The sequence below is a fragment of the Urocitellus parryii genome, chromosome 1 (genome assembly GCF_045843805.1).
Source record: "Urocitellus parryii isolate mUroPar1 chromosome 1, mUroPar1.hap1, whole genome shotgun sequence".
NCBI classification, from domain to species: Eukaryota; Metazoa; Chordata; class Mammalia; order Rodentia; family Sciuridae; genus Urocitellus; species Urocitellus parryii.
Window position 1 is genome coordinate 104,204,390 of NC_135531.1, and position 26,208 is coordinate 104,230,597.

Below are 26,208 nucleotides of genomic sequence, written 5' to 3' on the forward strand. Positions count from 1 at the left end.
TGTATTGTATCTTCCTATGTATCCACATGTCTGTCTCTGCAGTACATTCCCCACAGGACCGCAGCTGTCTTGTTCAACCCTGTGTCCCCCCTCCCCCATCTCCAGAATGGTGTGAAGACTCTAGAAATACTAATGTCAATGAGTGAATGAAGTACCATTGATGAGCATTTTTTTTTTTTTTAAACCATGCTGGGAATAGAACCCAGGTCCTTACACATGCTAGGCAAGTGCTCTGCCACTGAGCCACATCCCAGCCCTGATGGCTGATGGATATATATATATATATATATATATATATATATATATATATACACACACACACACACATATACATATATATATATATAATTTATTTATTTATTTATTTTTTTGGTACCAGGGATTGAACTCAGGGGCACTTGGCCACTGAGCCACATCCCCAGCCCTATTTTTGTATTTTATTTAGAGACAGGGTCTCACTGTGTTGCTTACCACCTCGTCATTGCTGAGGCTGGTTTTGAACTTGAGTTCCTTCTATCTCAGTCTCCCAAGCCGCTGTGATTACAGGCATGCGCCACTGTGCCCGGCTGATGGGCATTTTGTAGGTAGGTAGTATCCTCTATTTTGTGATGAGCCTACTCACTTTCATATTGTTTATACCACAAATGTATTCTGGTTGCCTGCCTGCCATGTGCTCAGTGGTGTCTGTGACAAACTCAGTCCTTCCACATAGAGTTTGCACTGTGGAAGAAGAGATGGGCAGCTGACAAGGAAGTACAAAGGCAGCGCTGAGGGAGAGGTGAAGTGTATTCAGTAGGCTTTGTGTGTGCTAGGGGCTTAGGGAGAGCCTGGGAGGAAGTCAAGGTTGACCTGAGACCTACAGGATCACACTGTCTCACTTAACTAACTTTTACATAGTGCTTATATTGTGACAGATACTACACTAAGGGCTTTACTTATTTAACCTGTTTAATTTTCACAACAGCCCAGGGAAGTACAAACTATTATTACCACACTGGAGAGATGAGGAAACAGCACAGAAAGGCGGAGGAACTGAACAAGGTCACAGTTTATATGTGGCAGAGCCAGGATTCAAACCCAGGAAGTCTGGCTCAAGTCCACATCCTTGAAGAGGATAGTTCAGATAATGGGGAAGGTGGGGATTTATAAATGTTCACTTAGGACAAAGAATTGATGAAACTGGACACCAAGGCAGAACACTTATCTTGGGTGCAATGAGAAGCCATTGGTGATTTTCAGTAAAAAGTGGGCATGTTGAGGTTGCAATAAATGGAGAGAGAGAGAGAGAGAGAGAGAGAGAGAGAGAGAGGGAGGGAGGGAGGGAGGGAGGGAGGGAGGGGTGTAGGGAGAGGGTAGCAGTGAAGAGGCTGCAGAGCTGATGAGGGCTTAGTCCTGGAGGGTGGTGGTGAAGGAGAAATGGGATTGGGTGAGAGAAAAAAACAAACACACTGGAGTCAGAACCAATAGAATGGGCTCTTAGGTGGGGTGTTGGGGCAAAGGAGGGTGTCAGGTCTCTTACTTAACATGGGGATTGGGTACACAGGTGGGGAGAAACAGAAATGGGCAGAAGACAGTAAGTTCAGCCTTTGTTTTTTTTTGGTACTGGGGATTGAATTTAGGGACACTTGACCACTGAACCACATCCCCAGCCCTATTTTCTATTTTATTTAAAGACAAGGTCTCACTGAGTTGCTTAGGGCCTCACTTTTTGGTGAGGATGGTTTTTTTTGTTTGTTTGTTTTTGTTTTTAGTTATAGGTGGGCACAATATCTTTATTTTATTTTTATGTGGTGCTGAGGATGGAACCCAGTGCCTCATGCATGGTAGGTGAGCGCTCTACTTCTGAGCCACAACCCCAACCCCCCCCCCCCCCCACCCATCCCCAGGCTGGTTTTGAACTTGCAATCCTCCTGTCTTAGTCCCCAAGCCTATGGGATTACAGGAGTGTGCCACTGTACCCGATTGAGTTCAGCCTTTGACTTGTTGGGTTGGGGCTGACTTTGGGGCAGTCAAGTGAGCAGTGGGGTTATGTGGGTGTGAGGAGGGGACCTTATAGGGGTCCCCTAGGCATGAAGAAGGTCCCAAAGGAAGGAAGGAGCAGGGAAGCTCAAGGGCAGTGTTCCTCAAGATTTGGAGTGAGGTTAGAAGTGCAGGTCCTTCGTTTTATCTATATTTATGGCCCATTCCCTGGTTGGGGCCTGGGGCCTCGTTGTCAGACTCTTCAGGTGATAGCAAGCTGAAGGCTTCTGGTACTGCTCATTGAACAATAAGTGCATTTGAAGACTCCAGAAGAGCAAGAGTACTCTACTAGACCTCAACTCACAGGCTGCTCCCACATGCTGAGGACGAGCTCCTTCAGAGGTGCTGGTCAAAGACTGGCTCTTGTTCAGTGTGCCTGGAGCATGGCTCCTTGACTTAACTGACTGCTTCACCTCTGACCCTTCCTCCCCTTCCATGCCTCTGCAGGTGACTCTGGTCACCGGCTCTGCTTGCTTGTAGCCCTCTCACTCTGCCAGGCCTCAGGATAAGTTTCAGTCCACGGAATCACATAAGGTCACTCATCATCTGCTCCTGACCCCTGTTCAGTTTTCTTGCTCATTCTTTCCTTCCTGCTTCCTCCATTCCCTTCCTAAGCAACACTCAGCTTTTCCTGAGCCCTTCCACATGGCCTTTGGACCGGTTGTTCTCTTTACTAGGACTGTCCATCTCCCCACCCCAATCCTACCCATTCTTTCCTGGTCCTGTTCAGATACTGCCTCCCCTTAAAACTTCTCATTTTCTCCCCTCTTCCTGTGAATCATAGCACTTGTCCTGTACCTCCCCATCAGGCTCAATTTGGCCAGATTCTGGACACAAAGGACGGACATGCAGGTCATCTCCAAACAAGCTTAGATATCCCCCCCACCCCCCAACCCCGGCCTGGCGCTTTTTTGGCACTGAGAATTTAACCCAGGGTGCTTTACCACTGAGCTATATCCCAAGCCCTCTTTAATTTATTTTTTGAGATAGAGGCTTGCTAAGTTGTTAAGGTTGGCCTCAAACTTGAAATCCTCCATTTTAGGTGTGTGTCACTGTACCTGGAAAGCCTGGACACTTTTTTTTAATATTTTTTTTTAGTTGTAGGTGGACACAATGCCTTTATTTTTATTTACTTATTTTTATGTGGTGCTGAGGATCGAATCCAGTGACTCACCTGCACTAGGCGAGTACTCTACCACTGAGCCATAACCCCATCCTAAGCCTGGACACTTCTTGAGAGTGTAGACCCTTGTCTCTTTCAAATTTCTGCATTTCCTTGCCAGAAATTCCTAGAACAGAGGAGATGCTCACACGGCCACATGCAGATAGAAAGGTTAACGTGAATAAGGTTCTAGGAACTTGTTCAACCTGTCCAAGACTCAGGCCATCTTTTAAGTATTCCAGGTTGCCTGCCTTAGGAACCCAGATCACCAAGAATTTGCTGGTCTATGCTGTTTCCCCTGGCTAATCTGGTGGTGCCTGGAGAGGTGCATTTTGGATTGTAGCCATCATCCTTAGGCCAAGGCCTATGTGAGAATATCCCACCCAGAGGTATTACATAGGTACCTGTGAGAATCAGAAGCCTGGTCTCATTCATTCCCCTGCATCTCTCAGTGTTCAGGCCTCAACTTTTCCCCATGGGAGATATGAATAGGCTGACAGAAAGCCCCCTCCTCCCAGAACAAGGAGGCTACACTTAAGGGAAAACAGGACGGGTCTATCTGATCTTCACATGGCTAGCTTGCCTTATCTATGCTTATCTGTTTTGCTCTGATTGTGCTTATATTTTTTGAGCTTTGTTCCCACAGTTGATAATCTTGAGCCTCAGAAGGACCTTATGATCCTCCAATCCACTGTTTTCCAAATTTGCCCCAGGCTTACCCAAGACCCACAGAATCAGAATCTCCAGGGGAGGAAAGTCTGGCAAAGGGCATTTTTAGCAAGGTCCTTAAGGGATTCACAGTCAACATTCCTGTCCCCATCCACCCCTCAGTTTTCAAGATGGCATATTAATGGCTGAAAGCTCTGGGCTGGGGAGCAGTTAGATGTCATTACCAGCTGGGATTCTCAGCTACATAGACTCCTCCAAAATCTTATCTCTGGGCCTCAGTGTTTTCATATATTTAATGGGGACAACCATTGTCATCTTGCCTTACTTGCAGGGTCCTTAGGATGATGGAATAGCACTGGGGGTGGGAAACAGACTCATTGATAGGAGAAATTTATTCAAGGTCATCAAGTTCTTCATCTGCCACTTATATGCCAGATGAGATTCAGCTGAGAACAACTTGTTGAGGGAGATGACAGTCTAGTAAACAATGAAACCAGTAAGTGAAGCCAGTAATCATGGTAAAGGAAATAAAAGGGGTTTGCCAGTCAGGGCCAGAGTGTGAGTGTGCAGGGAGGGAAGGTCCTGCCCAGGAGGGGTCACTCCAGAGAGACCTAGTTGTCGGGAGCTGTTGGAGGAGGCCCTAGAGGGCTGTCACAAGCCCTGCAGTGGCAGAGCTAGGAGGACCCCGTGGGCCAGCCCGGGCGTTCCTAAGGCCCTCCAAGGCGCGGCGGGCGCGGGTCTTTGTCTCCCTGGTTTTCTCTGCCGCCTTTCCCGACCCCCAGCGCTGTTCCCTCTCTGACCCCAAATAACTTGTTGGTTTCCCTTGGGCTTTGTTTCTCCGAGGTCATCGCCTCCGGGACCTTCGGCAGCCGCCCTGCTCTCGTGGGTCCCGCGTCTGACACCCCTCTTCTGGCCCCCGCCCCCTACCCGTTCCAAGACAGGGGTCAAAGGCAGCTCGCGTCACGTGGTCGCCGAGCAGCACCGAATCGGCCGGGAGAGCCGAGGGAGAATCCGGGTGGAAGCCGAGAAATCCAGCCCCGATAGCAGTGCCCGGTCCCGCCCCGGCCCCCGCCCCGGGGCGCTCGCCGCACGCCCGCCGGCTGCCCTGGCCTCCGCAGCGGCTCTCCGACCCGCACCCACGCGCCACCGCCGGATCGAACCCCGCACGCAGCGGCAGCGATTCGGGAAGGTAGGCGCGGGGCTGGAGCGCTTTAATGGGAGACGGGCCGGGGAGCCCTGGGCGCGCGGGGGAGCCCCCTTGTGCTCCTCGGGCCTGAGCGGGCGAGGCAGCGCGCCCCAACTTCCAGGCTTCAGGGAGAGTCCCCTCCCCGCCGCGGGATCCGAGGCGGCTGCGAGCTGCCCCAGCGCAGTGCCGGGCCGGGACTGGGGGCTGGGCACCGGGAGGGAGGGGTGGGGAGGAGGGCAAGCGGGAGGCGGGGCGGGCGGCGGCGGCGGCGGCTGCGGCTTGGAGCGGGGGTGGGAGCGGCGAGAGGCGGCCGCGAAGGGGTTAACCCGGCCCGGGCCGGAGCCTAGCGGCTCACGCACTGCCCGGGGGACCCGGCGTCCGGCGCCTGGCCAGGAGCGTCCCTTTCCCCGGCGGCGCCCCAGCCGTGGCAGGTAAGAGGCCGGGAGGGCCGGGTCCGGCCAGTCCCCTGTCGCCGATCCGGCGGGGCCCGAACCGGGTTTGCAGGCCGCGCGGGGCCCAAGCTGCAGCCGGCGCAAGTTTGGTACGCGCGGGCGCCGGGCGGGCGGGTGGAGCTTGCCGGGCCCCGCGCGCGGGGGTGGGAGGACAAAGGGGTGGGGGGCCGCTCGGGGGCCGGGGGCAGCCCGGGGTGCGGGCGAGGGCGGCGCGGCAGCTGTAGGTCACGGATAATGTCACTCACGAGGAATGCCCCCTCCCCCTCCCCTGCTCCCAAACAGGGGAAACTTTTGTCTAGCAAGGGAGGGGGTTAGAGGCCGGGTCCCGGCTTCAGGGAAGGGTTAGGCGGCCAGACCGGTTTTCTCTGGGCTCTGAGCGGCCTGGTCTTTAACTTCCCTCCTCCCTCAGGTTCTGGGAGCGGGGAGTCCCCCGCCTTTGAACGCTGCCTTTAATGCCTTGGACAGAAGCGAGGAAGGGACGTCCGTAGGACGCTTGGGCTCTGGGACCTGCCAGGAATCGGAGGAATCGCCACCTGGCTCTTTAGTGCCAGAAACCGTGCCAGGATACATATAGTACCACCCCGTCATGCCCCATTGTCTGTCCTCCCCATGCCTCCAGGAGGGCTTTCGGAACATCCTGGGGCAGTTTTGCCCCTTGGTCTGTGGGTCTGACAGACCTGGGCGTTTGTGCCTTCAGCTGTGTGGCCTGTGCAGATTCCTTACTTTGGCCTACCGGCAGTTTCCTCTCCTATAAAATGGGAAAAATAAAGTATCTTGGAAAGTGAGGATGTGAAATGAGTCTGGTCCCTCAGTAAATGTTGGCATGATTATATTCAACAAGTATTTACTGCATGTTTACTCTGTGCCAGGCTCTGGGCTGATTAATTGTTTTACATACATCACCCAACTTATTTCTCCCACATTACTTTTAGCTACATTTTACCAAGGCACAGAATGGTAAAGGTCACACAGGTAGGAAGTGCAGCTGGGGATTTGACCCCTTCTCCCAGCCCTGTGTTTCACTATAGGTCTCTACAAGGTCTTGCTGTGACTGTGCTGTCAGTTTCATTTTCAGTTTAAATTATATGAACCCCTGCCCCTCCTCCCCCATCACCCTTACCCCCTGAGTGATGCTCCCTTCTGTCTGACACTTGCTGGGGTGAGATCTTGTGCCCTGGCTCATGTTAGTGTGGCCAGCTGGAACAGGAGGGAGGTCAGTTGGAGTCTTGGCCTGGAGCTCCCTAATGGTCCAAGTTCTGTTGCTGGCTGGGTTGGTAGCAGGAGTGATCTACCCATGTGGGTGGTGCAGGGAGGAGCTGGTCTCCTTGGCTCTGACTGGGGACAGCTGGGGCTTTGTCAACAGACCTTTCCTCAGCACCCAGGGGGCGGCAAAGTCTTTCATCTTGGTTCAGACCCTGTCACTTTCAGATCAGCAGGGGGCAGAGATAGAGCCCAGAAATGGAGCCCTTAAGGCAGATGAGAGACCTGAGGCCAAGGGATTTATATCCCAAGTGTATTCTTGTGTGACATGGCCCTTGTGATAGTAGGGTCTTCATTGCTAAGGAACAAGTCTCTGTGCTCCAGCCCTGAAGGTCCTTGAGGCTAGTAATGGGGGGTGGGGGGACTATGAGCTAGTGTCAGGATTGCAGAATCTTTGTGGAAAATATATGTATTTACAGGTTCCCCTCCTAGCCAGCATAGTGTTGGGCCCCCTGTATGTCCTCAGGAAATCTTCCATAGAGTGAATGTGTGGGGTGACTCAGACTCCACTGGCTTTCCTACTCAGGACTGGCCCTATCTTTTGGTGGGGTGACATCTCATGACTACCAATCAGTCTTTGATAGGGGACTTTAATTATTTTAAAAATGGTGAGCAAATTGCCATTAGAACCTGGGACTGAGGGAGAGGATAGGGTAGATGATGAAAGAAATTCTTGGGGGAGGAAAGTTTGTGCATTATACTCTTAACAGCTCCAAGGGCTGCTGCAGAAGAGAGAGTGAAATTTGCACGTTTTGTAGGCTTTTTCTTGGGCCCTGGGAATAGGGAGCCCTCCTGGATTGACGGTTCACTTCCTGCTTGTAGGAATAGAAGTGGAAATTCCACTACTTAGCTGGATATTGAGAGGGCTCAGGCAACAAATTGAGTGATAGAGTGAAAGGGGTCCTGAGTGCTAGGGCTGTCCCTTGTCATGTGTCAGACTCTTCTTGTTAATGTGGGCAGAGCAGGAGGAGAGGCCTCTGGGAAAGTCAACAGAAGAAGGGAGGGAGTCGGCAAGCAAGAAAAGATGGGTAGTAAACCTCTTGACACAAGGGCAATGGTTTTGCAATCATAGATTGAAGATGTGGTCAGGAATGAGAAATCATAGGCAGGGTTGGCTTAGGAGCCAACTGAGAAACTGCATCCGAGAAACTTAGAAATGGGCCGTGGTCTTAGCAGCCCAAAGCTCTCTCTGTCTGGGCTTGGGACCTGCTAGCCCATGCATTGGACCACGTGTCCATGCTTTGGGACCAAAGCCAGGCCTCCTAGTCTCTGGAGACTGGGCAGACTTCTACTGGATTGGAATTTGGTTTTGAGTATAGCTTGAAATATCTGGACTGTTTGGAGGACTTGGACATTCTTGACTTGAAATGGAACATTAAGATAGTTTGTTAAATATGTATGGAAAATGTCTGTGTCCAGGGTGACAGGGGACATGGAATGGGGTGAGGTGCTGCTAGATTTTGACTGGTGAGGCTCCTGATCTGATGGGAGAAGCTGGAGGATCCAAGTGATGGCTTTCAGGCAGGAGGTGATTATGATCAGTGATAGACAGGCTCTGTAATGCCGGTGGTAGGGAAAGTTCTCTGGTTGTTAATGTCAGTGAGGCTTCCTGAAAGAGGACATGTTTGTGAGGCTGCAGACTGTGGGAAGGGGCAATGGGGACAAGATTGGATTGTGGGGAGCCTACAGCGTCCTGCTCCGGAGTTTTATTTTGTAACTGACAGAGAGGACAGAGGGTTGTAAGCAGCTCGTTGAGTCGCTGCCTGTTACTGTGCCTTGTGTCAGGCACTATGCCAGGCTCTTTACAGACACCCCATTGAAGTCTCACAATACCCTGCAAAGTAGCTGCTGCTGCTGCTGGTAACCCCACCCCCACCCTAATTTCAGATGGGGAAATGGAGGCTCGGAGGGGTGGAGTCACTTATAGAGCTGGAATTTGAACCCATGCCTGGTCTGTTTCCATCCTTTGTGTTTTTCTCAGGGGTCATTTGGCCAAAGTTGGTGGCTGGTTGATACCAGCCCAGAGATGCTCATCATGGACTAGCAGAGAGCTGACCAAAGTCTGACTCAGGCAGTGGGACTGAGAGGGAGGAAGGGGGACCACAGGACTTTGTAGCTGCTTTTGGGAATTGGAGTCATCATATATGGCCTAAGGTAGGGGAAGGACCCTTAAGAAGCAGCATCACTGCTTTCAAATCTGTGACAGGCTCACTGTGGGCAAAGGGCATAGTCTTGTACTGTGGGGCTTTTAAGGACAGAGGCAGTATCAAAGTGACAGGCCCAGGGAATATCACTCAGGAACAAGCTGCTTGGGGTGGAGGTGTGGGCCTCATTGCTAAAGGAGTGTGGAGAGACTGGAGAGAGAGTAAGGCACGGGAGTGGGTATGGGAGGGCCGGGCCTGGGTGACTTCTCTCAGTTCCCTTTTCACCCAAGAATCTAGCATCTGGGTGGTGCTCGGCCCACTTCCAGCCTTTGCTTTTCTCATGGCTTTTGGAGCTGCCCTTCCTGTGCGACTTGGGAAGTTCCATACCCACCGGCCTGCAGAGCTCCGCCTGGGAAGAGTCCTGTGTCTTGGAATGCTCTCAGCCCCTCGAGGATGTCTGGAGCAGCGGCCAGGGCCTGGGCTGCGGAAGTCTGTGGTTTCACAGAGGACTTGAACCTCTGCTTTTGTGTCCCTGTGAAATGGGGTCTTATTCTCTGTCCTCAACTATGAGTAGATAAGGCTGAATCATGAATTAGGCTGAAAGGTCAGTACAGGTTGGGGAAAACAGCTGGTGCGTTCATGGGTGTGAAAATGAGAAGTTGGGGGTGGGATGACGGGGCTGCTCCCCTCCTTTCCTGTAGTAGAGGTGAAAGGAGGGTCTCTTGGTCTCCAGAGTTCACCAGCAAAGGTGTTTTTTCCTGCCTGTGGGGCCAGCTCATCAATTTGAGTCTTGGAGGTCAGTGGAAGGGTGGACAGGTCTTGGAATGCATGTGCCTGGGGATAGAGGCAGGCTGCCCGCGAAGCTCTTTTCCAGGTGGAGGAGGCTTTGTGCTAAGTTGCCTCCTGGGTTTTGTTGTTGTTGTTGTTTTTTTTGGTAACTGCCTTTTTTTTTTTTTTTTTTTTTGGATATAGGTTGGATGAATTTAAACTTAAGTTGTGCTTGACAAATGAATGGTTGTTTATTTGAGGGCCAGGTTGTAGAAGTGGTCTGATATGTGATGGTGGCACCTAATGTCCCATCCCCTCAACCCTTAAGCAGAGCCGGCTTCTTCCCCTCCCTGGCTGTGCCCTGTCTCCTCCTGCCTTTACATGTCTGCTCACGATGAGGAGGCCGTACCCCCTCGCTTCCCCTCACCCACCCCAAATCCTCCTAGTTTTGCACAGCTCTGGTGTCACTTCTTCCATGCAGTCACTCATAATTTTCCAGTGCTGGCATTGCCTGTGCTTTTCTTTACATGTGTAGTACCTGTTATGCAGAAGGGACCTCTCATGTGTTCTTCCACTCCTGGCTTTGAACTTGGAATCCTTCAAGTGCTCACTCTCATCTCTTCTAGGCTCTGTGCTCCATAGGCAGGAGTTGCATGTGACTTATTTCTAGAGGAGGTTGGCAGCATTGCAGCGTGGAGTACGGAGTCCTGAGTTCAAGTCCCAGATCTGTCATTGTTAGCTGTGTGGTGTAGGGCAAAATACCTAAATCTTGGGCATTGGTTTTCTCAGCTGTAAAATGGGGATAGTAATAGTCCTGTTTTGGCAGGGAGGTTGAACAGCTGGTGCCTGAGGCATGGTTAGAGTCTAATATGTAGGAACTGTTTCCAGATACCAGTGGTTTCTGTTGTTTATAGCTAGGAAGTGATCTGTCCTTTTACGGAGAGAGGAAAGAATCTCTAGAATCTGAGGAAAATCTGGAGGCAGGGACAGAATCCAGGAATTCATTTATGATTAAGATGTGATAGGCCTGGGCATGGTGACACATGCCTGTAATTCCACAACTCAGGAGGCTGAGGAAGGAGGATCACAGGTTTGAGGCCAGTCTCAGCAACTTAGTGGGACTCTGTCTCAAAATAAATAATAAAAAGAACAGGGATGTAGCTCATTGGTGGAGTGCCGCTGGTTCAAGACCTAGTACCAAAAAAAAAAAAAAAAAAAATTGGTAGGGACATGACAAATTATGAATTTTCTGCCCAATGGCCAGAGAAGTCTTTTGCTGATGAGGAAACGAGGCCTGGAGAGAGAGGGGGCAGTTACATGGCATGCAGTAGCTACTGGTCACATCCAGGCAGCCTAGTTAGAATTTCTCCCTTGTTATGCCTCTGTTAAGATGGTCCAGTTCTAAAGGTTCAGTCTCCTTCCTGGTGGCCAGTGTGAGTGGTATCTAAGCTTTCACCAGATGAGTTGGGCTGGTAGCCTTGTGGCTACCCTTATCATCAGGGACCCATCCTCATATTGCATAGACTATGGGCTGGAGCTTTGTGAGTCCTTCTGCCCAGCCTCCCGTGCCTGGGAGGGACGAGTAGATGGTGTCAGGGAAAGGTGTCCTGGAATTGATCTTGGGATAGTGAGTAGGAGATCTAGACAGAGCCAAGGATGGAAACGAGATTCAGAGCCAGACAGGCTGGGGTCATATCCCTCCTTGGACACTTTCTGCTTATAGGACTTTGGGCAAACAGTTTAGTTCTTCATCTGCACAAAAGGGATAATGATTGTCCCATTTTGCAGCATTTAGAAAGATAAGGCAGGGCAGAGCTTAGCTACAACCTCAGTTCAGGTTAGTTATGATTATTGTTGTGGCTGGCATATGTTGCTGTAGTTATTTTGTTTTTGTTTTTGTGGTGCTAGGGATAAACCCAGGGCCTCACACATTCTAAGCAAGCTCTCTACCACTGAGCTATTTCCCCAGCCTGGTATTGTTAGTCATTGTCATTGTCGTCCTCTTTTGGTTTTTTTTTTCCCCAGGTATGATCTTTTATTGCAATTTTAACATACTTCTGAATACATTTCCAACTGTCTTATCAGGATTATAATCAAGGCTGCATATATAGAGAGTTATAGGTCTACGTGTTTCCTTCCAATGCTGTTAGTGTTGATTAAGGAGCTCGTGTAACCCTCACAGCAGCAGTAGGAGATATGTACTGCTACTACTCCCTTTTAACAGATGGGGCAGCTAAGGCTTAGTGAAGTGGATGGCTCAACCTGGGGAAGTTTAGACCTAGGGGATTAAATCCAGGGTTCCTGATTTATGAGGGGCTGCTATGGCCTGTCCCTGGTTCTAGGAGGCACTGGGAGGCAGATTCAATGGGTGGATGTGTCAGGGCAGACTGACTTCAACTCAGTCGAGTAAAGAAACAACAAAAATATCTGAGTGGGCCAAAATGGTGGGGCTGTGTCTGGAGGGATTGAGCTCCCTGTTTCTGGAGGTGGGAACAGAATCCTGGAGCTCATGTGATTCAGATATGGTGGGCATTTTGGTCTCGTTCAGACCTGTGGTCTGGTTCCCTGAGGGAGGGCTTGAATTCTCAGCATCCCAGGCTGGCCAAGGATTGGCTTGTCTGGGCAGGTCCCAGGTGGTGGTGGGTGGAGATTTGCTGTAGTCGTTGCTGAGCGGCATCCACCTATGATTTGCACCCCCAGCCTTGCACATAGAGCTACCTGCCCAGGCAGAGGCCAGGTGAGGAGAAGCGAATGTTGTCATAGCAGGGCCTTTCTCCATGCCTGCATACCCTTCCTCCTTACACCTACTTGTATAGGAGTGGAAGTGTTTTCTACTCACCTTGCTTCACCTGTAGGTTAAGTCAGCAGTTCTCAAAGTTGGACTGTGGATCAGCAGCATCAGCATCATCTGGAAACTAGTTAAAAGTGCAAATAAATTATCTGGCCCTACCCCAGACCTACCAAGTCAGATACTGTGGCAGGTAGTGCCCAACAATTTTCAAGTGATTCTGTTTCATGCTAAAGTTTGAGAACCACTGGGTTGTCATAAAATAAAAATTAAGAAAATCAATGCCCTTTTTCTGAGGCTTTTCAGCTTCTAGCATATTCAGATACCTAGCAAATGTGAGCAATGAACTGGGAGTGGTGGTGCATGCCTGTAATCCTAGGGGCTCAGAAGGCTGAGGCAGGAGGATCTCAAGTTTAAAGCCAGCCTCAGAAACTTAGCAAGGCCCTAAGCAACTTGGTGAGAACCTATATCTAAGTAAAATATATTTTTTAAAAGCTTAACCACTGAGCCATATCCCCAGCCATGTCCCTGGCTTTTTAAACCCCTTGATATCCTGGGGTTCAATCCCTGATTACCCTCTCCCCTCAAAAAAGTAGGATGCAGAGTAAAGCCCAGTTTCTCTCTATCTTCTTCAAGGAGCCACCATCTTAGAATATCTCCCTATTCCCCAGGAGACAATCTTGTGACATAGAAGTGAGGTACAGCTCTACCTCAACATGATTACAGGATACAGTGCTGGGGCAACTTGAGGAAGACAGGATTGGGGATGGAAGAGTAGGGAGTTCTGTGGGTGACATGGGTGGGTGCCAGGAACAAGCTATCTGGCTATGTTCCAGGGCTGGGGCCAGGCAGAGAGTGTGAGTCCTGCCTTAGAGGACGGTGTGTGCTTAGGTGTGTGCACATGTGGACATGCACATGAATGGGTTGCAGTGGCCACATGTAGGCTGCGAGGGCTAAGGGACCTGAACCATCACCAGGCCAGTGCTTTTAAGCATCTCAGTAACTGAAACAATGATCATAATTGTTGCTCACATTTTTGACAGCTTATCAATATTTGCTAAGCACCTCCATGTTACCTACTCTGGAGTAATTCCCAGAATAATACTATAAGTTAGGTAGGAACTGTTATCGTCTCCATTTTATAGATGAAAATACCAAGGCCATTTAGCTCTAAGGGGCTAGATATAGGAATTCTATAGTTCTATACAGGCGCTTAGAAGCATGATCTCATTGGAAGAAGGACAGTGGGGAATTGTCCTAGAGTATTTGTGTTGCATAATTTAGATTGATTTTCTAAAGATGTCTCCAAGTATGTATTCTAGCAAAAGAGTGAGTGAGGCATGGGGAAAGGCTGGTGGGACTTGTTTGGGGTAGCTGCAGCCTTTCCTATAGACATTGTTATCCTCCCTGTTTTGTAGATGGGCCACAAAACTCAGAGGATCTGAGGCTCAGAGACTCAGTAGTGAGTTCAAGGTCCGTAGTTAGGATAAGATGAAATCAGAGAGATTAAAGTGGGTCTCCTTTGGTTCTAGCAGAAGGGTGTGGGAGGGTTAGAATCTGTCTATTATTCCTTCTGCTGTTCTTTCCTCCTTAGTGTCCCCAAGGTACTTCCCAGGAGTCTAAGGGCTTCCCTCACAGTTATAGGGTTCCTTCCATCTTGTTTAGGGGATTAAAGCCCAGAGAGGAGCATGGACTTGCCCACACTGGGCAGAGTCACTGTTGGGCTCAGATCACAAAATTATCTTTGTCCCAAGCAGGGAAGGGTTTTCTTCCCACAACTCTCCATACCCCACTCTGTATTTGGCTGACTGGGTAGCTGTAGCCCTCAGGGTGGCTCAGGACGCTGCTGGGGTGTCCTGTGAGAAGGCTGCCAGCGAGGGGTAGGGCGGCTTCCAAGAGGAAGAACACCAAGCCCAAACCCTAGTCGGAAATCAAATGTATTTTCTAGGTCCTTAGAGGATATTTGGAACAATGGAGGTGGAATGGGGGAAGCTGGACTATAAAAAGGACTTCTTGATATCCTTAAAAAAAAGTAGTCTTTAGGTTTAACTTTTGTTTCTCTGAAGGATGTTTATGGAACTTGCTGAAAGCAGGATCTCAACAACTTTGTGAAGTTGTCAGGTGCTGCTGTTGATAGCCTCGGGCTGTGGACTCCGGGCAGGACCATTGGGAAGTCTTCCCATTTTTTAGTTGGTGAAACAAGGCTGAGGTGGGAGGGGCCTGCACTGTGGTGTAGAGAGGCGGCAGAGGACTTGGGCTAGAACTGGGTCTTCCTGCACCCTACAAGGGTTTTTTGTTTTGCCTTACCACCCTGGGGCTCCAGCTGGCATGGGGACTGGGCAGGGGTTGAAATGTGCCTTACTGCTGGGGAGCTGCCAGTCTACAGCAAGGTGGCCCAGGGGTGGAGAAAAGGCTGGACGGTGTGCCTGGTGATACCACCCCCATCCAGATGCCAGGCCCAGCTGTGCTCCGTCTGCCCAGCAGCTGGGAGCTGTGAGTCACACGCAGTGGGTGCAGAGGAGCAGGCCATTGTGTGTTGTGATTCATTCTGTCCTCCCAGCCTGAAGGGATGAGTAGGCCCTGAACCCCGATTCCTGCCCACGCCTGTGGATGAAGGGCTCTGAGTTTGGAGGTGGGAGAGGCTGGCAGGGCCTGGGTGCCTCCTTTCCCTCTGCTACTTCCTGTCTCAAGTACCGCATGATCTTGACTCGCCCTCCCACCAGTGCAGGGACTGTGAGCCCCTGAAATCAGGTACATTTTATCAGTTGTGATGTGATCCTGTACATTCTTAAGAAAAAGTCTTATCAGTTTCATCAGGTTTGCAGAAGGCTGGGTGTCTCTGTGAAGTGCCAACAGAAGGGCAGGGGTCACATGCATTGCAGACTTGAGACTTGCGGCCTTGGTGGGGTGCAGGCAGAAAGCAGCCCAGGGGCAGTGTAGTGCTGGGAGTCAGTGTGGCCTTAGAGGCCTCAGGTTCTGAGACAGCTCCTCCACTTACAGCTAGCTGTGTGACCTTGGGTAAGTTATCTAGTCTGTTTCAGTTTTCTTATGTGGAAAATGGCAATAGTTAAGGATATTTATCTCATGATGTTATCATTGGACTTAAGATAGTGCAGTAAAGGACTTACTCCAGTGCCTGGTACAAAGTAATCACTTGGTGAAAGGGTAAGAGTTTGCTCTTGGTGTTGGTCTCGCCACTAAGTTGTGATGTGATGCTGTACATTTCTTATCTTGGAGTCTTGGTCTCCTCTCCCAGTTCTGCACTCAGTGTTGGGCTTTCTGGGAGCAGCAGGGCAAGGTTGGAGCGCAGTGGTGGACTGGGAGGGAGGCATCTCTCTCCACATTCTGGGAGGACCTGGGCAGGGTGTCCTGAGTCCTGGCTTTGTCCTAAGGCAGGGTTATGTAACAGCGGGGGCCTGGCCTGGCCAGGCAGGACACATTCTCAGCTTCATTTTGTCCCTCCATTGTCTCTTTCTCTCCCTTCCCCCACAGAGCTGTTGTTTGCTGGCTTTCCTCAGGCTTCAGGTCTGAAATCGGACCCCTGCTAGTCTGCCACTGATAGATTGAGTCCTGAAGGTTTGCTGGGCCCAAGGCCCCTCCTCCTACCACCTGGGGACAGAACAGAGCTGTAGTCTCTGTGCCTGCTTTGGGGGCAGCAACAGGCATTCTTCTTTTGGGAGGGTGGGGAGACAGGCTGCCTGAGTGGCTTAGGTCCCTGCTTTGGCCTGCCAGGAGGCTTCTGCTTGAGGCCTGGTGGTTCCAGTGGCAATGTAAGCCCTTCTCCTTCAGTAAGCTTACCTCCCCTGAGAGCCTCCCCATTCCTGCAGCCCAGCACCGATCTCCTCCCCCAGGAAGCCTTCCCAGCTACCTCAGCCACAGGACAGGGGCCTCTGTTAAGCTCCACAGTGTGTTCTCTGTCCCTTTTAAGAAAACAGAGGTCACAAACTGGCAGGCCACATCTGCCCCATGGGCAGGTTTTGTTTGGTTCATGCCAAATATCGAGCGAATTGCTGACAAAGAGATTTTACATAAAAATCCAGACTTCTGGCTTTACTTCAAAAATTGGAAGATTGAAAAACCTTGAGCCTACATTCTCCAGTGGCAGGCGCCCCATTCCTGGCTGGCTGCTTCATGTACTTCCATGATCTTTGTGATCCCTGCAGGCATGAGTTGCTTGGCCTGTCCTTAAGGCATGAGGACTTTCCCCGTGTATTGTAGTGAGCGGCCTTATCTGTCTTCCTGGTAACTATTGGGGGTGAGGGCTGCCTGATCTGTGTGTCCCTCAAAGCATTGTGCTTAGAGGCTTAGGACTTTGTATGCAGCAGGAGCATAACAAGTGCTTCTTATGGGAAGAAAGGCATGGCAGTGGTAGGTCGCTACCAGCGGTCCGGTTCCATTTGGTAGAGGCTCTGGATCATCTTGCTCTGTAGCCCTGGAATCCTCCCCACAGATAAGCTCTGGCTGCATAGCCACTGACCCAGGCAGCATCTTAAGCTGCAGATGACAGCCCCCGAGCACAACAGGAGAGGAGCCCTCTGCCTGCAGTCCTTCCCCTTACTCACACCCCCACAGGAACTTGGGGAATTTGGGGAAGGAATGGTCCAGCAGTCCTGGGGGCTTCCTGGGTGGAGGGTTCAGGTGTTTGCTGGGCTTCCCCTTTATCTGCTTCATGTTCCTTCTAGAGTGTGTTGCATTGTTTATTGCTCCCTTGTCCCTCTGTCTTTCCATTCAAGAAATTCTCAAGGCCAGCTAAGATGTCTTCTCCTGGAAGAGGTCTTAGCTGAGAGGTTGCAGTGGTTTGGGTATAAGAAAAACCTGGGAAGTTTGCTAAAAAGGCATGCAGATCTCTGCCCTCCCCTCACTGCAGTCCTCTGCTCTGATTCATTCTGCCTGGGATACAGTCTCCCCTCCTCAGAAGATCCAGACATGGGGGTCTTTAGAGCACACCTTGGGGACCGTGTCTTAGTGCATGGAGCCCAAGGCTGCTAGGGAGGACTGTGGGTGACAGTTGGGCCTTGTGACTTCCATATGCTTCTTTTTCTCTCTGGCTGCACGTTCATCCTCTGCTCGAACATGCTGGGCTCTTCCCAGTCTTTGTGCCTTGTGAACTACCCTAAAGAGGGTAACACAGAGATCATCAGGCAGGTGTGTGGCGAGTAGGATAAAGAGGCTTGGCCTCACCCTGGCCAGGCCCACAGGGTTTCATTCACATCAGGCCACAGTTCAGGAGAGTGCTGTGATCACAGGTGGAAGCAGGCTGGAGGACTGGGTTGGAGCAGGCAGGTGCAGTGCCTCTGGTGTAGGCCCTTGCATGGAGGACAGAGCCTGGGTGGCCTTCTGACCTGGCCACAGGTTGAGGGTCCCTCACTGTGTGGTTCTGTGACATACAGGTTGAAACGTCAAATGAACAGGCCATTTATAGCTGGGTAAGCTGAGGCACATAGAGGTAGGAGGCTCTCCTAATGTCACACATGAGTGGACAGCTGGACTGGAGCCCCAGATCTCCTGATTCTATCCCCTCTGCTTCTGCAGGTTAGTGCAGATCACCCAGCTAGGACAATCATCTGATTATCTATGAGGACCTAGAAGTGAGGTTCTGGAAAATGACCATGGTCGCTACACCCTGGAGGCATGAAACCGGTTGGGTGTGCGAGTGACCCCTCACACATCCTCCATCCCACTTCTTTGTTTTTCCCTGAACTCTCTGATGGGCCAGCTGTCTCTGCCTACTTCCGCCTGGCACTGGCTTCTTGCTCTTTCTTCTGAGAACAGTTTCCTTCTGACAGTCTTCCTTCTGACAAGAGGAACAGGGCAGGCGTGGTGCTGGGCCTCCTTCCTCCACCTCATTTGCTGGGAGCATGGGGCAGCACTGATGGGCTGAGGAGGCCAACAGCAGCCCCAGCCCGCCCATGTCAGGACCCAGAAGTTCTTCCTCAGTGGCTGAAAAGATGTTTAGAGGCACCAGTCAGGGACAGATGTAAAGGCCTGTCCATTGATTCATGTGATCAGTTGTCCCAACGCTGTACTGGGGATTTGCCCAGGATCTGGTTGTGTGAAACCTCTTCCGCAGGGTTTTACCTGGCACAGGTGTGGTATTAGCCTCCTGGTCTCCTGGGGGCTGCCGAGAATAAAAGGTGTGTCCAAGTGAGGGAGGTAATAGCTCCTCATTGCACACATTTTTATTACACATCTACTTTGTTTCAGGCCCTTTTCTAGGAACTGTGATGCCTTGATGAACAAAACAGACCAAGTCCCTGTTTTGGAGGTGGAGTTGCTGGTGGGATAGAGTGAACAAGCCACCAAATACCCACAATGTCCAGGCAGCAAGAAATGTCTGAAAGAAAAATTAAGCTGGCTTGGGGGTAGAAAGTATGACTTTGGGATACATCTCTACCTTGTTGGTCAGTGTCTCCAGCAAGGGGGGCTGCAGACTCCCAGAGTGAAGTAGGGAACCACAGGAAATCTGGGGAGAATCATTCTGGGAGGGGAGCAGTCATCTAGGCTGTGGGGCAGGGGTGCAGAGCATGGGTAAAGATCAGGCAGGAGGCCTGCTGAGCAGAGAATGAGTGGCCTGGGGCAGGCAGATAGGGTTCTGCTTCTTGGCCCGCAGGAGGACTTTGCTCTTTTAAATTTGAGGAAGGGGAACATGCTGGAGGGCTTGGGGTAGGACTGATTGCTTTGCCCTCTTCTTATTTATTTATTTATTGTGATATTGGGGATTGAACCCAGGGATGCTTTACCACTGAGCTATATCCCCAGCCTATTTCATTTTTTTAATTTTGAGACAGGGTCTCACTAAATTGCCAAGATTGGCCTCAAGTTTGGGACCTTCCTACCTCAGCCTCCCTAGTCACTGGGATTACACGTGTGCACCACTGAGCCTGGCTTTGCCCTATATTTAGAGGGATCATGTGGACTGTTGTGTGGAGAAGACACTGGAGGGTGGGGAGTGATTGGTGGGGGATGAAGGACACCTGGTCAGGAGGTGGCTGTGATCATGCAGATGAAAGAGGAAGGTGGCTGGGCTATGGTGGGGGAGTGGAGGGGTGGGTGTCAGGGGTTTCTAGATTCATTTTGCAGGATGAGCTGACAGGATTTGCTGAGGGATTAGCTGTGGGGTATAAAAGGAGAGAGTGTTGACTACCAGGATTCTGGCTGGAGGAACTAAAAAGATGGTGGTGTCATTTACTGAGAAGGGAAAGGTTGCAGGACAAGCAGGTTTTGGGAGAGAGGTATCAGACAGCTGTGCTAAATATGGGCACATGCTGTTGGGGGTCCTGTGGGTGTAAATAAGTGCACGCTCCTGTTTCTGTCGGGGTGAGGGATGCCCCAGCTTTGAGACTCTTCTATGAGAATGCATGTTTCCTGACTCCTTCACATTCTTCTCCCTCTCTGCAAACTTTCTCCTACTTTTCCCATCCTTCTGGACAGAAGGGACTTGTTGTCATGGTGGAGGTCCCAGCCTTCCCACTTGGCATACCTGCTGAGTGGGAGTTCTTCTGGGGTAGGACGGCTGGAGGTAGAAGGGGAGGCTGGAGAGAGCTCTGTTGGTTGGCCCTTGGTTTACTCTCTTGTGCATAGAAGTGTTGAGCTGGCCCCAGAATTCTAAGGGTGGCAGGGAACGTTTGAAGAGATGATATAATACAGTTGTTAGGAATCTGGACTTGGAATCAGTCAGGCATGAGTGCCATGTGGCTGTGACTCTGGGCAAGTAACATAACCTTTCTGATCCTCAGTTTGTCATCTACAAAAATGGGCTAATCATAGCACCTGTTTCACAGAGTACTGCAATGGTTAAGTGAGAAATGAACAGAAAACACCAAGCAGAGGCCCAGGCACACACTACACCCAGTTAATAGAGGCTGTTAGCAATGACTTGTGTGGTTCATCTGCTTAAGGGGCTTTGCCCAGTTGGTGGTGGGACTCATGGGAGGTTATTGAGCAGAAACATTTTATGCATATGATTTGACAGGGCAGCTATGAGAGCTGCCAGTACAGAATACTTGAGTCCTTTTAGCAAGTCCCTGCCCCTTCCACCTTCCAGAGTAAGAATTGAGGCTGGCCCTGTTGGACTCTCTGCCCATTCCTTAGCTAAAGGTCTACATTGACTTGACATGACAGTCTCTGATTTGCATAGTCCTTTGGGGAGGAGGGTAGCCATTTTCTCTGTGGCTTCCAATAGGACTTCTTATCTCTCTATTACAGTGGTGAGCCTTAGGGAAATGTTAGTGAGGGTCTTTGAAGGGTGGGTGATATTGAGTGGACTTAGTGGCATATAAGGTTCTGGAGTGAGGCATGGTGGCCATAGTCATAGCTATTCTAGAGGTTGGGGCAGGAGGATTGCTTAAGCCCCAAAGCTCAAGGCCAGTCTTTACAATACAAGCGACACCCCCTACACACACACACAACACACACACACACACACACACACACACACACACACAAAAGTATCATATGGGTCTGAACAGGGCTGACAGGGCAGGGCAGGGCCTGGAGAGGCATTCCACTGGGCACTTGGATGTGACCTCGGCTCCTGGGCTGAGTCCAGACTGGGTGGTACCTCTTCCAGTGGAGCCATGGAGAAGTTGACAATGGGTGGAATGTGCCCCCTAAGGACCCACACTTCACTGGTGCCCAGGCATGCCAGCCAAGCCCTTTGCTTCTGCAAGCCTGTTTTCCAGCAGCTGAGCTGGCCAGGACAGCCAAGGACATTTCAGAGTCCCTGAGTCTCGTAGCCAGGGTGTCACTGGGACTTGCTTATTTTCCCAAGGTCCAAGGGTCTTTGGATAGCAGGGCCTCTGGAAATATTCCAAGGACTTTCCTTAACACCTGGGTAAATCAAGGTTCAGAGAGAGCAAGGCACTAGAGCAAGGTCTCCCCCTCATATCTTACCTCCTTCTGTTTCCATGTCCCTTACTCAGATTCCTGGCCTGTTGCCCAGGCAGATGTTTATACCAGCCTCCCTCTTGCGGACTCCCCAAGAGCTTTGTTTGTCCTCCTATTATCATAATCTTGCCATACCCTACCAGGCACTCAAGTGTTTGATGTGTCTGGCCTCCATTCCCTTCAAGGGACTGCTTGGGATGGAGCCTCCCAGGCAGAGCCATGCAGGATAGAGGTTTAGGCCTCAGGCTTTGGAACCAGACGACTTGTGTTTGAATGCCAGCTCTCCCCTTCGTAGCTTGGCCCACCTAGGCATGATGGCCTACCATTCTGAGCCTCAGCACTTCCCATCTGCTCAAAGAAAGCAGAGCAACACTAATTTACAGGATGTTAGATAGCTGAGGTAACGTGTGATGTGCTGGCATGGAGTAAGCTCTCCGAAGTAGTCACTGTTGTTACAAAGGCCCATCGAGGCTGTTGGGCTGGTTGGAGTAGACCCAGCTCTGCACAGGGAGGCAAAGGAGGTGGGCTCCAAGTTTACTTTCAGAAACTGCTTTCCTGTATTTCTTTTGAGAAGTCACTCATTCTCTGGGAGCACCACTTTCCTCTCCTGAGAAAGTGGTAAGAAATTCCCGCTCTGCTTGTATAAAGCTGTCATTGGATGCCAGAGCAATGCTTATTATGAAAGAGCTTTGCAAGTGTGTAATGACTTAAACATGGCAGATGGTAGCTGTGGTGTGCTGATGATGGTGATGAGAACATGATAACCACAGTGTTGGACAACTGGTCAATCTGCAGAATGTCCAGCACCCACATGGACTTCCCCATCCCGCCTCCCTGCTCCTCGCTGCCTAGCACATTAGCCCCAGCATTATATTCTAGAAAATGTGGGCAGTGCAAAGACCTGATGGCACTTTCCAGGCCCTGGTGGGTTTGGGGTTCTCTGTGGCTGATGTCTGGGAATGTGGGATTAAGAGCCAGACAGATGCTACTTCGGATCTCAGCTGAGCATTTCCCATTGGGGAGCTTTTGAGCAAGTTGCTTCACCTCCACAAACCATGGTTTTCATATTTGTAAATTGAGGCTCTGGTGGGGAAGGCCAAATAATCAGCAAAGAACCCAGCACCTTGTGATATAGGGTACTTGTACAATGTGACTGTGGCATGGTGAGCTGTGGGGTTATGGATGGTGGGGAGCTGTGGCCCTTGCATCTATTTCTGAGGACTTCCTGTGGAGGTCACTTATGCTTCCTACAGAATTTCCCAGCTTAGTGTTAGGAGGATCTGTGTGGTCATCTGGTGCTATTCCATTTTACAGGTAAACAAAGCAAGGCCCAGAAAGGAGCCAGTGCCAGACTGGGACCAGGGTAAGGCAGGAGGTGCACCCAGGTGCAGTCTCAGGAGGGACTCCTCTGGCAGGCTATGGGGAGTAGGGGCGCTCGCTAGCATTACTTGAGCTCTGCCCTGGTTAGTGCTTAATTTAGGACTCATTCTTAGGGACATCTAGAGGTACCTTCTAGAAGCACCTCACAGAAGCCCCTGATCACTTTTTTAAAGGGGACCTGTGTGAAGTAGGTCACCTGGCGCTTTGCTTTTTGCGCTGCTGTTTCCCCGCCTCTGGCTGGCTGAGTTCTAGCGGCAGCCAGGACCTCCCGCCCACCAGTCCCACCCCCTGCCCCTCCCCCCTGCCAGTTTTGCCTTCTGTGAGTGTGCTGAGCCCCCTCCCACCCAGGAGTGTTGTCAGCAGGCGCTTGTTGTGGCGACAAGCCCCAGCAAGTCTGTAGGGACAGGCTGCTTTCATGTGTGCCCTCGGTGAAGCCTCCCTGGACTCAGCAGGCCCTATGTTGGGCCCACCAGGCCTCTAGGAGATTAGGGGGCTTCTGTGGCTCCAGGCATCTCAGAGCTTTTCCCTTCCTCTGTCGTTCAGCCCACCTGGCTTACCTCTGCTCTGGGCACCCGCCTGGAGGCTTTTCGGTTTTCCCAAGGCTTTGGCATCGTGTAGAGCCAGCTGGTCTTGGGGTGCCCTTCTGGGTCAGGTTCCCTGTCTCCACTGCTGGGACTGCCTGCCGGGCCTCAGGTGACTTCTTAAGATGTTTCCATGACTGTCAATCCCTGCAAGGGGTTCCTAGGATTTACCTGTGGCTGGTAGGACCTCAGCCACCTTCATGGTGTGACACGAGAGGCTGGAAGGTTGGCCTATACATGTATGGACACACCGTCTTTTTTGTTCTACTGCTGCTCTTGGGGCCTGTGCAAAGTGCCTTGTGCTGTCCTTTGGTGTCCTCTGAGAAGTTAAACACCTTTTCAAGTGGACACTTAGAAGTGCTTGCTGCCAAGAATTGAACCCAGGCTGCCCTGACTTTTTCTAGCTCATTGTGTGACCACAGCTGAGTTGCTTCTCCCTTCTGGACCTTGGCTTCAAAAGTCCCTTTTCAGAGGCAGGGAGGGAGAGAGAGGGAGTGCTGGGGAGTGATATTGTCCAAATTATAGTTACATTGTGTACATGTATGAATATGTAACAACAAATCCCATTATCACTAACCACTATAATGTACCAATAAAAAATGTGGAAGAAAAAAATATATAGGAAAAGAAAAAAAAGAAAAATCCTTTTTTCTTTTTCTTTTTTTTTAAAAAAATATATATATTTATTTATTTTTATGTGGTGCTGAGGATTGAACCCAATGCCTCAGATGTGTGAGGCAGGTGCTCTGCCACTGAGCTACAGCCCCAGCCCCCAAAAGTCCTTTTTTCAACTCTAACATTTTGACTGTGGCAAAGACTAGCACTGTCCACACCTCTGCCAGTTGTCCTTCTTGCTCCTCTGCAGGGCAGGGCAACAGGAAGGGCCTGACAATCGAGCTGAGAGGAGGCAGGATCCCAAAACCAATGTCATGGTCACTGTAACCATCAGCTGGTTCCAAGAGGAGATATCAGTCTTTTTCTTCTTGTCAGGACTGGTGGGAAAACACGAGTGGAGGTGAAGGGGCTTGTCTGAGGTCACGTGGGAAGTCAGGCAGAGCTGAAACCCAGTTATTCTCATTGCCAAAGAGGGCTTCTTCTACTCTTCACTGCCTCTTCTTTAGAGAGACCAGAGGGTTCACTGGCATGAGGGTTGGTGACATGAGGGTTGGAGGGCATCTCTAGATGGGCCCTTTGCCTGCTTTGGGGATCTCTGATGCTGGGGCAGACTGAGAGAGGGCAGGAGGTCTGGCAGGGCTGGCAGCCCTGGCAAGGGAGGTGACATGGGGGGGAGGGTTTCCAGGAATGTGGTTGGTGGCTCAGGTGCCCTAGGGACACCTCCTTCCCTCCCTCCTGGGGAGGGGACTGGACTGACAGTAATGCCATTTGTCCTGCCCTGGGATTAGGTGCAGCCTTGTGAGTGAGGAATGTGGACCCATGGAGAGGACATAGCCAAGAGCAGAGGGGCCTGGTCTGGAACTCTGGAGCTCTGGTGGGTCTTGTCCTTCTCTCTGGCTCCCCTTGTCTATGCTGGTCTCCCTGGACTCTCCAACCACTGTTCCTAGTCCCCCGTCCTGTCTAGTTCTTCTCGTCTGTCTGAACATGTGTGTGCATGTGTGTGTACCCATGCAGAAGGGCTGGTGCCTGAGCCTGGAGCACAGCTCTGTCTACAGTCAGAATCAGAAGCAGGTTCCTCAAGTGTGTCAGCTCCCAGGGCTGTCCCAAGAGCAGATTACACAAGTGTAATGATTAAAAAATGGCAGGTGGTGGCTGCGGTGTGCCGATGGCGATGAGGACTTGGTGGACAGGTGGCTGAGGGAAGAAGAGGAGAAGGCTGGGGATGAGAAAACAGGGCTCAGTTTCTCTTACAGCTTTTCAGGACAGCTAGGCAAGTCCACAGTTCCATCTGAGGACAACAGGTTTAAGAGTTAAAGATTTATTTCAGGGTCCTGGGGAAGCTGGAAAGGTGAGCCCCAAGGTGCTAGGATGTGATATTTGTGACTTCAGTCTTTTTTAGATCATGAGAGCTGGGACTTGTCAAAGACAAGGCACCCCTGCAGAAATTCTTGGTTCTCTTGGACTAGACAGGACAAGGTACCCCTGCAGTGTTCATAAATTGGCTATTGCCGTAGGTCCATCTGAATATGTGTGTCTGAGGAGAGAATCTGCTAGCAGCCGTCATTAGCTTCTCAAAAGGTTCTGTAATCCCCTAAAGGTGAAAACTTCTGATCTGATCCACACATCTCTTTGTGTAGTTGAGGAAGCAAAGGCTCAGAGAAGGGAAGGGACTTCCCAGGGACTCACAGAGAGTGTTGGAGGTGCTGAGTTGTCTCCTCTTTTCTGCCAGCACTCTGTCCTTAGCTCCCAGCCTCCAGGGCTGGGGGAGCCTGACTCACTGTGGGTGGGGGGCACTAGCATCTCATCTCCAGTTCTTGAATATTCAGAGCCCAGGAGAAGTGGGGACTTTGATGTGAATTGTACACAGAGTGTGGCTCCCACATCCATGAACTGGCCCCTTAGTAAATCTGCTGCTCAGACTCTGGATGCCTGGCAGCCTGGAGCTGGGCATGTGGGAGGGTAGGGGGACAACAGTTCCCAGCTCCTCTGCCAGGGAGGCGGACAGGGGAGAAGCCCAAGGTCCAAAGTTATTTTTACTTCATTGGGAATAAATGACAAATAACTGAGGCAATGATTGGAAGTGCTTGGTATGAGTCCTGACTTGTACAAAGTCCGGGAGATGTGATGGTCATTATTGTCCTTCGTGTTGTCCTGTAGCTGGGATTGCCTGCTATGACCCTCACTCCTTCTTTTCTCCTCTTGAGGGAGGAGGCTGCTGACTGGAGCATGCAGGCAGCTCCCTTTTCTCATGTGGGGCCCTGAGCAGGAGAAGGTACGAACCTTTCTGGAGTCCATGGC

General features: G+C 50.9%; 1 protein-coding gene across 4 annotated transcripts in view; it reads left to right on the plus strand.

Moving 5' to 3' along the window:
* The first annotated feature begins 4,898 nt into the window (after nucleotides 1–4,898).
* Nucleotides 4,899–26,208, plus strand: part of Ndst1 (N-deacetylase and N-sulfotransferase 1) — a 60,292-nt gene continuing 38,982 nt past the window's right edge. Inside the window, exons 1-2 of one of the 4 annotated variants that reach the window (XM_026414629.2) lie at nucleotides 4,899–5,039; nucleotides 24,699–24,784. The gene's annotated coding sequence lies outside the window, so the exon portion shown is untranslated. Of the gene's footprint in view, nucleotides 5,040–5,315; nucleotides 5,468–24,698; nucleotides 24,785–26,208 lie in introns of those variants that run through there. The other 3 variants (XM_026414630.2, XM_026414627.2, XM_026414628.2) reach the window with 3 other exon arrangements.